This window comes from Streptopelia decaocto, assembly GCF_964273445.1.
Source record: "Streptopelia decaocto genome assembly, chromosome: 2".
Taxonomy (NCBI): Eukaryota; Metazoa; Chordata; class Aves; order Columbiformes; family Columbidae; genus Streptopelia; species Streptopelia decaocto.
In genome coordinates, this window is record NC_138655.1 from 139,534,403 (window position 1) to 139,549,171 (window position 14,769).

Consider the following 14,769-nt stretch of genomic DNA (forward strand, 5'->3'; position numbering starts at 1 on the left):
CTCAAAAGAAAAAGGTGTGTGTGCTGCTACAACAGCAACATTTCTCTGTTGGGACAATGCAGTACTGTGGGGCACCTCAGGAAAATAAGCAGTGTGGGTTTCTTTGTTTTTTCCCTGCACCGCATCCTGCAGTAGGAGCATTGCAGGCTGATCCTTCAGCTGTTAATCACTTGTTTAGGTGACTACTACCAGAGAACAAAGAGAGATCGTATGTGGGGAAAATAAACCAGGTAGAGGCTGAGGATCACATGAGAAGAGAGATTAAACAGCACCTTTTCTTTCTCTCTTTGTAGTAAATGTCCAAGTTAAAAAAAAAAAAAAAAGAAATCCACCTAAGGCCATTTCTTTAACTTGGGCTCCAGAGATATCTTTAAAAGAACTTGTTTGCATTTTTTTTCTTCTCTGTGTGGAAGAAATTAATGAAAGATCAGGGTCTGGGGCAATTGTGAGTTTGATACTGTGTTTGACAGATGGCATGGAGTCCAATTCCACCTTCAGGTGTTCATACACCAGCACAAACCCCTGTTACTGCGCCAGTTGCTGCATGGATGTAGCTGAGGGCAGAGTCTGGATCTCGGGCATTATAGTGAACAGGACTGAAGGTGTTGCACATGAACTGCTGGGTGGTAACAAAGTGCCTTCAGATGCGTTGAGTCAGAGGAAACCCTGGCAGGTAACAGTATTGGCTGTTATGTGGAAAAGAGGAGGGTTTGGGGTCCCCTGCAGCTGTCAGGGGAACGGCGGGATGCGGGTGTTGGCGGCCAGGCTGTGCTCGAAGTGCGGGACACCCCCAAGATGTGTTTGGGGGAGAGGACACCACGACGGGAGCGAGGGGCCACGGGCTGCCCCAGCATCCCACACACAGCGTCTACTCCGCCCTACACTGTCCGATGGCAGCCCCGAGCCATAGCCGAGAGAAATAAAACCCCTATTCACGGCAGCATTTCGTAAAATGTTTGAAAAAATTCAGCAAATTTCACAGCAAGGCGGCTCCTCCGCCGTTCCAAGCCCAGCGGCAGGCCGCGCCCACGCTGATTCGGGATGTAAAGCTCCTCCTCCCGCTCTGCACCGGGTACTCCGGTGTTTTTTTCCCCTCCCGTTGGCGCCAGAGCTCCCGCTGCCCAGCGCGGTCAGACCCGGCCCGGCCCGGCCCGGCCCTTTCCCGCCCCCGGCGCGGGCGGCCCCGGCACAGGGCGCCCCCTGGCGAGCGGCGGCGGCGCGGGGCCGCCGCGCTCTCCCCTCGACGAGTGGGAGCGGCGCAGTGGCCGGGCCTGGACGTTAGCGGTGACGGTGTCTGCTGGCAGAGCACAGCTTCCATCTTCCGTGGGACTGCCCTTGAACGGTGGTTTAAGGTCTCGTCTCTCCCATCGTCCTCCCTCACGTTCCAGGCGAACCATCGCGCCTGTGGCCCCTGCGCGGCACCTGGGCCTGGGCCAGCAGAGCTGCTGAGAAACATGTGTTTGTGCAAAACGGGGCATCTGAAGTGGCGTTCAGCAAGGCCAGCGACCGTAAATGTGCTCCTTGTTCATTCCTGGCACATCCTCCTACCAGACAGATTCCTGCAGTCAAAATATTTTGGTGCGAAGCGAGGGAGCCCAGCGGCCCCAGTCGCAGGTGTGGGAATTCACCCGGCTCAGTGTTTTCAAGGGCTTCGCGTGTTTCTTGCCAGAAAGTTGCCTTGTACCTCACACAGTCCTGTCGGACGGGATGAGAGAACACGAGTGAGCCACTGATGTTTTTATTTCTGCACAGCGATGGACACAGGGCTAATGAGGGCTAATGAGGAACAGCTGAGAGCCTTGGCTGCAGTGGGCAAAGCCACCTGAGCTCCAGCTCAGGCCTCCAGTAAGAGGCTGGTGTCATTTCCAGGCCCCAGTTACTTTCTTCTCTGGTGAAGGTGGCATCTCCACCAGCCCACCTGGCACTGTGGCTTGAGCGGGGTTTGTCACAAGCCTCCATTCCCCAAATCTGGGTATTGTTTCTACTTCAGCAGTACTGACATAGGAAATCCCACTGCAGAAACACACTGGGGTGTTCAAAGCTCCATGTTATTGCGGATGGCGAGTGTACAGCACACTTTGTCATATTTAGGGACTTGTAAGGGATTATCCAAAACCCTTGGAGACTCTCCTCTTTGATCGATCGGTTGTCTTACACATAAATTGCAGTTGCTTGGGGAAAGGGTTTGTGAGGATATCCAAATGTCCCTTTCTCATGTGGGGGTTGTAAAAGAAGGACCCAGAGAGTTATAAGGTGAACATTCAGGAGATTTATAAAACAAGGAAACTTGTCTATGACTGTGTCCTAACCACTGCCAGATTCATAGCCTTGCCCTCAGGCTGCACGTGCATCTCTGTCTTGTGCGCTCTCTCCTGCTGCTTCACCTCCAGTCCTGCTACACTGACAGCTGTTGTGTGTGAGCGGAGCTCAGAAGAGTGACTGGAGCTGTGGAGCAGCAAAACCTCCCTCTGCCAGACAGAGCTCACTTGCTGCTGTCTGGGCTGGCAGAAGAGCAAGGTACCTCTGACCACTAATGGAGCTGCTCCCAAAATTACAGGTTCCTGCTATTCCAGGTTAGTCACTCCACATGCACGAGTGCAAGCTAAACAGCCGTCAGTGAGAACACAGATGTTGCTCAGATGCAAACAGGCATTTCTGGAAAGGACCTAGTGGCTGTGGGAGACCAAACTGCGGCTCTTCCATGATTCACACCGAAGAGGCAGTTATGTTCCAAAATACCCTGCACTGGGCTTCTTTCTGAGTACTCAGTAGATAAACAGGCCCTTGTAGCAGCCAGCAATGTACATGAAAAGGGCATGTTAGGGCTATAGTGGTTTGCATTTATTACATGTAATGGGCCAGAACAGCATGCTGGGAGAGAAGTATCTATAAAATGTTAACTACCTGTATGAAAGGCGCTATTTCTATAGAGCACTACCTCCCAAGCAGAAAGTCACTTCTGCTTTGCGATCTGTATTGTGTGTTGTGAAAAAAAAGGAACACCTGAGATCTCTCTGAGTAGTTTGACAGTTATATTTGTGTCCCCTGATGCAGCCAAGAGGCAGTTCATGTTTACAGTATTTCACAGGTTAGCCAACACGAGGGAACATGCAAGTTCTGCTCCACACTGACATGCTGCTGGGTATTTGGTCAATGAACAACTCTTCACAGTCCTTCTAGATCACAACTCTTCGTCGTGTCATGTAGTGGAATCTTTCTGTCTATACAGTGAAATGACTTGTTTTGAACACAGAAGTTGCACTTCTTTGTTATTGTGATAAACTATTCTTAAAAGGTATCTTGAATGCTCAGTCTTCGCCAAATACCAGCTGAAATACTCTCTAGGTTGCTTATGCCCATGCAAAGCTTTGAAAATAGAGAACTGAATCTGTGCCTTGTTTTTTGGGGTGGGTTGGTTTTTATTTTCCTTTTACAAAATATGGATCTTTACATCTACATGGTATATCCCAGGGCTGTGTGTACAGCTCATTTCATTAATGCATGAATATCTCTGAGCACCTCAGGTGGAAGCTGGGGGCAAGCTATTATAATTAGCTGGATTGTGAGATGAACACCTACTCTTTTGAAACCTACGCTGTAGTCCTAATTCCAGTTGAAAGGTGAGGTTGAAAAGTTTCTGAGATATCATAAATCTCCGTAGGGTTCAAGACTTTGCTAGTGTACATAGCACTGCAGTATCTTGTTGTGTAGCACTTAAAGCTGTTATGTCTTTTATTTGAATCACCATATCGATCCTTGGAAAGTTAATTTTAAAATATGTTTGATTTTAGTTTAGCAGTCCTTTCAAGGTAATACTGCCTCAACAATCACTACCAGGTCCTTTGGGAAACAGGAGAAAAGGGGAAAAAATAAAACCACAAACCACTTTTGGAATCCCTTGCTTTTGCCCAACTCAGTATGAGCTGGCAGAGGCAATAACGAAGGGTCTGCAGGACTGCTCTCAGTTATTGTCCCTGGCTCGCTCTCAGCATGACTCACTGCAGACAATATAGAACACCACTAGCAAGGGGAATGAGCAGGAATGAGCAGTAAATACTTGGCCCTGGATTTTTTTTTTTTTTAAATCTCTTCAGGTTGTATGTGTGTGTGTGTACGTGCAGGTTGTTTGTTTTGTTTGTTTGTGTTTGTTTTTCCCTCTGATTTGTATCCCTTTATCCTCGCCCATGTGCTATATGAGCTTCTCAAATCTACTGTCTATGACACCACCCCCCACTGGTAGCAGCAGGCTCTTCCACGGCTGTAGGGTTTGGTTTACGACGAGAGGCATTACTGAGAAACTGTACATGTTAACCTAGTGGCACAGGGTTGCTCCAACACCTTCCCTCTTTTATCAGGGAAGGGGTGGCTGCTATTCTGGTTCAGTGCATCTCTTGCTTTGCTGCAGCTGCCAGGCTAGTTTAGGAAGAAAACCTTGGGGCTAAACAGACTAGGAGTGCAGCCAAGGGGGTCAGGAGACAGCTTTAAGCATTATACTACATAATTAAAAGCTCACTCTGAATATGCTTCCTGGTATCCGGTGCTCAAATATACAAACCTTTTTAGGTAATAATTCTTGGTCCTCATTTGTATCTGACAGATTTGCAGGTTAAAGTTGCCACACGGGTAGTGCTTCAGGAATTCCAAACAAATCAGATACTCAGCTGAAAGCACCATTGTTCATCTAGACTATGAAAAGGCAACACCTTCCTGAATTTGCCCTAGCCAGTGAGAGCTGGAGTGAAACAGAAATAGATGAACATGGATGCGTTTCCTTGGTCTGGTTTTGTGCAATGCCCTCAAGGTGCAGATGATGTAATTTTTGCGGCAACTTTCTAGATTTAGAAGTGGGAATTTGAAGAGTTTTGCCATTAGAACTGAGCCAGAACATGATTAAACCTGATAAAACTTGGGACACCGAAGACCCACAACAAGCCAATACTGTGCTAGCTCAAAGACCGTTTTAATTACTCCTAATCAGGTGGAGCCAAGACCAGAATTTAGGTCCTCCATTATTCATATTCTAGGCTTGTGGCTTCCCCATCGCCCTAGAGAACAGAAGCACTTGTTCTCCAGCCATCCACCATTGCAGACCAAAATGATGTTAAATCCAACAGATTCCTATGGATTTCTACATTTTCTAAGACAGCATATTCTGGCATTTCAGTCAAGTATTCTAATCAAGTCTCTGCAAGCTGCATCAATTTAATTTCTGTTGTCTAAAAATAGGTCCTAGCAAGATGCCGGTACCAAAAAAGCTAGAAGCAGTGGAAAGGAGGAGAAAATACTGAAGGCACATATTGATTATATTCAACGTGAGTGAGAACTTAGCTGTCTAATGCTATAATCCACAAATAAAAACAGGTTAAGAATCCAAGCAGAACATACTCATTGACTGCGATAAATAACCAAGTATAAATAGGTGTAAAGCATACTGCTACATCACAGTTGTGAAAAATGTATATCATATGTTTTGCCTGATTTTCCACTAGAATTATCAGGCTTTTATGTCAAGATAAATTGCAATAAGCCAGAGTTTATTTTCCATACGATGATATATATAAATCACAGTTGTTTTTTTTTCTCCAGAAAACTGGCCCTTCTACTACTTCAATTAAATCCCAGTGTACTGTAAATAGGTCCTTTGTCACACATATAACAAAATGGAAAGAGACACTGAATAATTAACTTACTAACTAGTACAGACAGAAATGCGGGGAACCTTACCTTGTGTAGTTAGCATTGCCTTGTAGTTTTGATGAAGCTCGTGTTTGACTGAATCAGTGCTTAATCTTTTCAAGTAATTACTGTCTAGTGCCTGCCTGCTTCCAAGTACTTTTCATTCCTTAAAAATCTATTGTTTGCAACCATTTCCTTGCTCTTTTTATTTTTTTTTGAGAAAAAAAAGTGAAAGAACGGCTTTATTCCCTAGGTTAGGCCTAGATCACATATACAAAGGAGAAGAGAGATTCTGCTACACTTTATTCAATATGATGTTACAAGAAAACAACAGTTACAGCTGACAAACCATTACATCTTTCATAATACAGACAAATTACAAGGTGTAACAAATAATGCAACATTTATTTTACCGTACTGCTTACTATGCTGTTCTTCTGAAGTATATATATATATATATATATATTTAATTACATTAACATTGTTTTCATGTACCAGCCCTCCCCTTTTTATTTGTTAAAAAAAGAACACCTCTTAGTGCACCATACAAAAATCCACATGGAAGCTGGCAAGCAGGGATTTTGTATGCAGCACCGTTGAAATGCATTTTGGGGGACGGGAATTATTAGTGCATCCTTTACTTTTAGATTTTTTGCTTATGTGAAAAATGCAAGGCAGTAACATACAGTCACTCCACCTAGATGCTGGTAGGGGAAAGTATTGTTATGCTCCGTAATGCAATGTAATTCTGTTTATATGGGGTGTCTGCATTTTGCTCCCCAGTCTGTACAGCCAAAATGTGTTATATAACAAAGATTACAAACCAAATAAGATTCACAGATAAGTATTTTGTATATGAGCATACCAGAGCATTGACTACACATTTGGTTGTGTGCACTGACACAGAGCACACAGGGCTGGATGTCACCCACCAGCCTGCAGGGAATTTATTGTCCTACCTTCTTTCCCCAGGGGGCTGAAGCGCAGGACCCGTGTGGAGCAAAGAGAAAGTGAAGACCCTGGTGCCTCTGTCTGCTGCAGATGGAATTTTCAGTGTTGCATGTACTAACGACTTAGCCTAAACTGTGATTCTGATTACAAACAATAGTGAGAATTAAGAGGACCCAGCCGATCCGGGACACTGTACAGCCACATAGTGCTGGCATTATTGGAATAACCTGACTGGTGCGGTGCCTGCTGGGTGTGGATTGGAGCTGATCTGAACCCAGGAGGAGAGAGGACCAAGCCATCTCCAGCTGGTTGACTTGCAAAGTCAGGTTCTGTGAACTTGAACTTGTAAGGAATCTCTGTATCCTCCAGACCATCTCTATCACCATCTTCCCTTCCCCTTCCCCATTCACTTAATATTAGATCTCTTACAGAGTTAGAACATGCCCTCCCACCTTTATGTGCCTTCTACACCCGCTGCCCTGTGGCTGTTCCCCCTCCTCACAGCAAAGCCACATCCTCTCAGCATCATCAGGATGATCTGCTGGGGCTCAGCCAAGCGGCAGGAAAGTGAAAGTTGCAATGACTCTGAACAAGTCCCACAGTTTCTCAAGGACTGTGCCCTAGAGACTACTGGTCACTTAAGCTCATTTTTTACAACTGACAGCATGAAACACAACATTCCTGGCATCTGCAGAACTTCTGAAAGGCCAGGCTACTTCTTCTTGTCCCTTTGAAGATTCTGTGGGGAACCAATTTGGGAAGGATGACAGAAGAAGAGAGCAACACTACTGATTTTTACTGAAGCTGTCTCAAGAGCACTGGTGTGGTTTAAACAGTCCATTCTGCAACACTGAGAAGAGCTGTGGGGAAAACCCCACTTTTGCAAGATACTGGAGAAGTGGACAAGCTGCCAGGGGTCCTAACTGATGGGCGTCAATCTGGCTAACCAGGCATGGAAAGGTTCTGCTGGAAGGAGAAAGAGGGAAATAAAGCTGTACTGTCAGTTCCCTGGACAAACGTGCTTCTACTTTCTCAAAAAAACCTGGATGGTTCCCAGCAGATTTGATGTTGCAGAAGAGTAATTTGCAGCGCTCATACGAATGGCATTAGCTTCCTGAGCCCAGGTCCCCCTGGTGCCAGGCAAGCATCCCCAGGGCCCAGCACCTCCGCAGAGAGCTGCAAGCCCAAGTCACCGCAGGCAATCGGGGTGCCTGGGAGGCAGGTGCACAAGTAAGAGATCCTGGTCACTCCTTAATTGATCGGTAGCTGAGATAACCTCACCACTGCTGAAAATCAAGTTACTATTTAGGAACATACATATTTATCCACTTTCCTTGAGGCAATTGAGTTTGACGATTTTTGGACCAACTTTATTTCAGTGGTTGCTTACAAGTGGGAATGGGGCAGAGAAGATAACCTCACATGCATGTGTGTACACACACACACACAAACACATACATACCTTAAGCAAACACTGTACGTGAGTCACTTTGAATAGTAATGTGCTAGGCTTGTGGGAACAGTTGAGGAATTCCTCTCTATATTAAACCTTGTGATGTTTAGTTGAGCAGCATAATTGCTTGCCTCACAGTTTATGCTGCCAAGTAGATGCATCTATAAAACTACTCTTATATTCCTAATTGAAATATTTGTTACAGTTTCAAAAATTCTTCAGATTTTTGCAGCAAGTTTTTTTTTTTTTCTAAAAATAGCTAATTTTAATCATCAAACTGCACACGATTTAAGTAGCAAAGATAATGTATAAAAGACTTTTCTCTTACCAAAAAAAGAAACATGAAACCCAAACAAACCTAGTCTAAGGCAGTTTCAGTGTGTGATAAATTTGAAAGTTCAGTGGTCACTTTTCCCGCCTAATAAACACCGGGGAAAAGCTGTAGTAAGTTCTGAATAGGATTGTGACTGAAAGTGGCTTTCAGATGGCTTTTGCCAGATCCTGAAACACAGATGTCATTGGGGAAAGCTGTCTTTTAATGGCTGTGCAAATATTGAGAATATTTTCACAGTTCAGCTCTTTGAAAAAGTAGGCTCGTACCCTAGTTCATTAAGAGGCCCTTCATAGCTACTTGCACATTCAAGGATTTGCCTTTTTTGGGGGTATTTTTTTTTCCTTATTAAACACTGCTGGAGTTCAATAAGATGGCAGTAGCACAAATCCTTTCCCCTCTCTTAAACACTGAAAACTGACCAAAGTGTTACCACACTTCTTAAAAATGTAATTCAATGCATCCAGCAAGCAAAGGATGTCAAATTTATGTGTAGAATAATATTGCCTAGCAAGCATTTCTGACTGAGCAGGACTGTAACTCAACAGTGGGTTTTGCACCGTATCTGTCCTCTCTGAATGCAAAGCATCGTATATGGTCAGGGCAGTTTTATCACATCCCTGAACACAATGTTCTCCCCAGCCAAAATGTAGCAGGGACTTCCTTTTCTAAAATCATACAACTTTGTGTTTTGCAAAGTTTGCATTTGAATGATTTGTTCAGAAAAACTATCTAAAGATATCTGGTAGTACCTTCCAATCAGCTCAGAATACATATGAAAAATAACTCGAAAGCTGCTTTGTTGTGGAACAGCAAACAGTTTGGGATAGCGAACATTCTCCACTTGGCTTTGTGTGTGGCAAAGTAATACAGCTAGCTTTAATGGCTCATCCAACAAAAGTTCTTCTGTACCTTAGTATCTGCCTTGAATTAAACAGAACCAGTTCATCATCTCTGTTTTCAAGAAAACATTCCAAAAGGTAAATAGTGTGAGGAAAAACAAAGAGATGCTAGCCAAGACCCATAAAAGAAAGAAATATTCTTAAAGGGAAGAAAAAACGTAAAGAATTCATTGTATATGTCAGCTGCCTACATCTCATCATTTTTGCTTTGTCTTTCTCACAGGCCTATTTTGAAAACTGGCATGCTACATAGCCTAAGCAGAGTAACCAAATTCAGAGTATTGAAGTAAACATGCAATTATTGCCATGTTTTTAAAATGGATATGAGTGGTCTGAGGAGATAATGAAAAATGAAATAACCCAACAACACTCTGGGAATAATGGCAAGGTGCTGTAATTGTCAGCCGATCAGACAAGTTGGGCTTGCTCTGGCAGAAACAGTCTTCCCATTGGTTGCAAAATATGCACAACTCTCAAAGAAAATACACAGTCCTTTATGCTGCCGTTGGCTTTTTTTTGTGAAGTCATTACTGAAGAAGGGTGAACACCAAATGTGTTGTCTTAATGTATTTAAGACATTGCTGGTGAAAAGCATAAAAAACCTTACAAAGATGCAGCACTGCAGTGGAAAATCAAAATCAAACACAAAAGACTGAAAGAGTACATGCCATGTATCAGTAAGCAAAAGCTTAATCTTCACATAGTTCTCTGAAATCACAAGGTATCCAAATGCGTGCAAGGTTTTAAATAAATTGCAGGGAAACAAAAAAAAAAAAAGGGGTCTTGCCAGCTTCAGTTTTCTTTTGAATGAAATCCACCATAGAGAAAGAAAGGAAACAGGCCGCAGTTCCTTCCTGGTATCGGCCTCCTCATTAGGTTTTTGTTTCCCTCCTCCAAACTGGTATATTTAATCCTGTAAGGAAACAGTACAAATTATTATAAGCCTCAGAACAAAGGACAGACTTTCAAAGCACTTTTAGAGCTGATATCTCAAGAAAATGAACTTAAAACACCAGTGTTTTCAGGGTGGTTGCCTAAATGAGATATATTAATCCATATTCACATATCTCTGCCCCAAGTGCTAATCTTCAGAGGTGCCATCAGCACTCACGTTCTCCATGGAAATTACAGACAGCCGTAAGTAGACAGTTGGCTCTTCTAAAGGTGGTCACACCCCATGAATTCAGAGGAAGGTTGCTAAATGCTGGCACAGCTTGAGGACTTTACAAGCTCTTTCTGCTCCCTTTCTCACAGAGTCCCTAGCTATCACCTTCACAGCAATACCTGCGACTGGTTTATGAAAAGGTCTCCTCAGCTTTGCTTCCCAAGAGTTATTTGAGGTGCCTTGGGGCACATCACGAACATTTCTGCAAACATAACGAGGTTATGGAGCTCCTTCTTGTGCTGTGTTTAGACATACTAACATTTATTTTGGTGACTATTAACAGGCAGATAACAAAACCCTTTTATTTCATATACCAAACATAAACACTATATCAATAGCTTTGCTTACATTGTCTTTCACTCTGGTGATCATTCCTGTTTGTATAGGCTCAAATCAGCAACTGGGCTTGCAAGAAGGTACCATGGTGTTTTTGAGACTTACATGAAACAGGAGGCAGGCTGAGAACATGAGAAGTATTACTTTAAAATTAAGTATCACTTTAAAATGAAACATCCAACAACTGCAAGAAGAGCCAGGTGAAGGCTAAATGAAGGCTAGATGGACTGAAGCCATCAGAAGGATTTTATAATTAACATATTTAGCTCTTCATAAATGTCCAAGTAGAATTCTATGCCAGGGAATAAAGTGAGACTTTCTGAGAAATTCTGTAGTTGTCTGAAGTTCAAAATATATTTATTTTACAAGGTTTTTTAAGACCAAGGATTGTAACTACAGACCTGTTAGATTTTTTTTAAAGTTGGAGGAAGACAGTCAGCTATGGAGGAATTTCAGCACTTAAGAAAAAGAACACTGAAATATTCATTGAGCTTGGAACTGGTTTGTATTAGCATGTCCTAAAACTATTTAAATCAAACTGGATGCAGGTGCCAGTGAATCTAGTCTAGTCCTCATTTCAAAAGCAGGAGAAAACAAGGCATCAGTTTTGAACTGCCGTTTCAAGCATAAAATTTTAATTGTGGTTTTCATCAAAACAGCCTAATCTCTACACAACATCTAACTTTCACAATTTCCAGGGTTCGTGCTGTGGTTCTTGAGAGCTCTTTTTCTGCCCTTTAAGCACCAGAACACCTGAACTGGATTAACAAAAGCCTGTTCTTAATGATGCACAGCATCATCTTGGGCCCTCTTGGAGCTTGGTCTACCACCTCTTCAAGTGCTGTTTGGGTTTTTTCCCTAAATGCCTCTGGACTTTGCGTGGAATTTCTATTCCACATGAAAGTCCCACTTTGCCCAGGGTCCAGGGGCTTGGCTGAAGTACCAATAAGTATAATTTTTTTTTTTTTTCCAAAAAATACATTAGAGTTGACCCCAGTTCATTTATCCTTCATAAGCTTAAGCAAAAAAGCAGTGTTTGGAACATGCAGAGATTCATAACTGCTCAGTGATGAAACACTGTAGACAATATTCCCCAAATTCCACATTTCCCTTCCTTCAAAAGCACTTTTTAGGGGTCATCTTTTTGGAGCCTCTTCCTTTTAAAAAAGCAGCTAGGCTCCCAAAGCTCCTTCCAATGTTGAGCTTGCATCTTCCCCCTCCACCCCACACACCACAGCTGTGGAAGGTTTGCAGTTTGGAAGTCACATCTGCCCAGGCCCAGAACAGCTGGCCTGATTTCAGGCTAAGCCCACACTGCTGGAGTTCAAGAGACTGGGATAAGCAGCAGGGTCATAAAGAACAGGTAACAAAATTAGGTCGATAAAAAGCCTCTGGATGGAGGCTTTTCCAGGAGTTACCAAATTGCTCAGACTTGAGAGTAACTGCAATTACAGTAATTACACATCACTTTTCCTTTCTGTGAGTGGATCTCAGGACAATTTCTAAAGGAGGTGAGCATCACACTTCTCCCAGAGTTGTGCTACAATTTCCCAGTGACAATATTCCGTTTTCTGACTTCTGGTTTGGCTCTGTAGGCAAAGCTGATGACACATTCTCCAGGGCAGAGCCTGAGCCTGTGAAACGGCAAATACCTTCATCAGAAGATTAGCACCTCTAGAATCGAGCCCTAGAACATTAAAAGCTTCCTTAGAAATTAACAACCTGACAGCTACTACCATTTAACACAGGGAAAAAAAAAAACCCTTTGCATACTGGAAGATGCTGCCAGCACCAACGCAGAGCAAGGGCAGAACACAGAGGACCAAGAAAGGGTAGCGGAGGCTACCTAAATGTGCAAGAGAGATTGCAAAGTTTTTTGCTGAACGCCATTTGTTTTCTTACTCTGGCTCAGTATAAGGCAGCTGGCAGTTTTATGATCACAACTCCTTCAGCTCCAGCTTTGCTGGGTCCCACTGTACCAGTACTGGAACTGGGGTAACTGGTTTCTTCTGAAGCCAAGAGCCTATGTAACCATGTGGTGGGCAACATTACCTCTCACCTTCTGCAAAGGCTCAAGATTTAGGCTAGATCTAGCAGCAAACTCACTGGAAAATAAGATGATGTGATGACACATTTCCCCAGTGGTTCTGGCTGAGGAACACTAGCAGACATCATGCAGCTGGAACCAGGGAAGGGCTGGTGGTCACGATCTCCCTGAAGATGCGTTGAAATGCACAGCCTGCCTGGGTCAGGGAGCGGCCTGCGTGACGGACCCACTGCTTGCAGCAGCACCCTGACGGCAGGGTGTTCTGAGGCTGAACCCTTGCTTTGGCTGCTGAGACAATTCCACTGTGTATAAAATCCTTGCGCTATCTTTGATATAGCAGACAAGTCCGGTGATTAGGAGTATATACACAGGGAACATGTGACATTTGCATCTGAATCCCTAATTCCCTGAATGTTTGTTGTCAATTCAAAGCAAGTCAACAGGTGAAATCCCTTCCCTCAGCCTCGGACTTCCCCTGCGGAGTGCCAGCCCTCTCCCTGGCGATGGGGAATGGAGGGCAACCCATCCTGAGGCAGAGGAAGAATCTGAACACATTTATCACTTCTCACAGGAGCCCTGTAATTGCTGTGCTGTGGGAATGGAGACGCCTTCTCTTTGCTTTGGTTTTGTTTAAGGTGAGCCTCACACCAAATAGACACCTCCCCTAAACTGGAAGAAGAGGAGAGTGTCTCTTTGTCCACAGCAAGATACCGGCAATAAAACAAAACGGAAATTTTAGATTGGTGTGAACCAATCTTTTTATAAAAAAGCATTGTTTCTTCTGTGGGGCTCTTGAACTCAAACATCAGTTGTTCAATACAACCAGGACCTGAGGCAGGGCCCTCCACACAGTTCAGTTCCCAGATGGCTCAATATTCCACATTTGCATTTTTTAGGATATATTTTAGAAATATCCTTGCTTAGAATTTAATACATTTTCCAGATCATACAAATCAAAGTTTTGCCTGGTGACTTGGCAGGTTGTGTTTATGGCCTCTGGTCACAGCTTTGCTTAGAAAAGCGTAAATTGTTAAATGGAATATTTACAACTTCTGATTTCCCAAGAACAAAATAGGGTTATTTCAGATATCCTTAAAAAACAACAACAACCGACCAAAAATAAACAAACAAAGCCCACCACAAACAAACAAAAAAAACCCCCACAAAACAACAAAAAACCCCCACACAACAACAAAAACTGAAATGTAACAGACTGCCTTAGAAATGAACTTGTATTTTTTTCATCACACATCCAGTTACTTTTGGTTTTCATGACGTCTCTACTAAACTTAGCAGAAGATTATAAGCAAGTTAATGATGTGCCTGAAGTATCAAGTGACCTAAATCAAATAACTCAATTGTATGTTTGTTATCTAGAGAAATCATCTGCTGCATACATCCTGTTTGTTCCAGATCCCAAATGGGATAAAATAAGGTGTTAACCCACCTTAAAACCAGCAGACGCCAACTTCAGAATGCAGTAGCTGATGTTGTAACCATGGTTCTAGAAAGGGATACTGAAGCTTGTAATTTAAACATTAATCATGCTCTCAGACATGAGGCAGAGGAGTGTGACTAAATCCCAAATATTTTTCTTAATTTTAATTAGTAAAAGAATGTCCTTTTCTGTAAAAATGCAAATCACCAATTCACTACACGCTCCATTTGGCAGCACCAGCATCCTTCTCTAGGTGCTTTTAATTTTTGTATAAATTATCACAGAGGGAGGAGCTGTGCTCCTACAGAGTCCTTAGCATGCGCAGCACACTCAGAGTGCAGGTCTATTTATGTTGCAGCTGATTTACCATTATTATAAGAGTATTCATTCTACAACACCAGATTTAAAATAAAAATGTGAGCTGACAACTGGAGATACTGTATTCTCTATAAACTGAAACATGACGGTAT

At 43.2% G+C, this 14,769-nt stretch overlaps 1 protein-coding gene across 2 annotated transcripts in view; it reads right to left on the minus strand.

Annotated features, from left to right (window-relative positions):
• Nucleotides 1-5,967: 5,967 nt before the first annotated feature.
• CDK14 (cyclin dependent kinase 14) overlaps nucleotides 5,968-14,769 on the minus strand; it is a 320,901-nt gene continuing 312,099 nt past the window's right edge. For both annotated transcript variants that reach the window (XM_082044834.1, XM_082044833.1), the window contains exon 15: nucleotides 5,968-10,226. The gene's annotated coding sequence lies outside the window, so the exon portion shown is untranslated. The remainder of the gene's footprint in view (nucleotides 10,227-14,769) is intronic.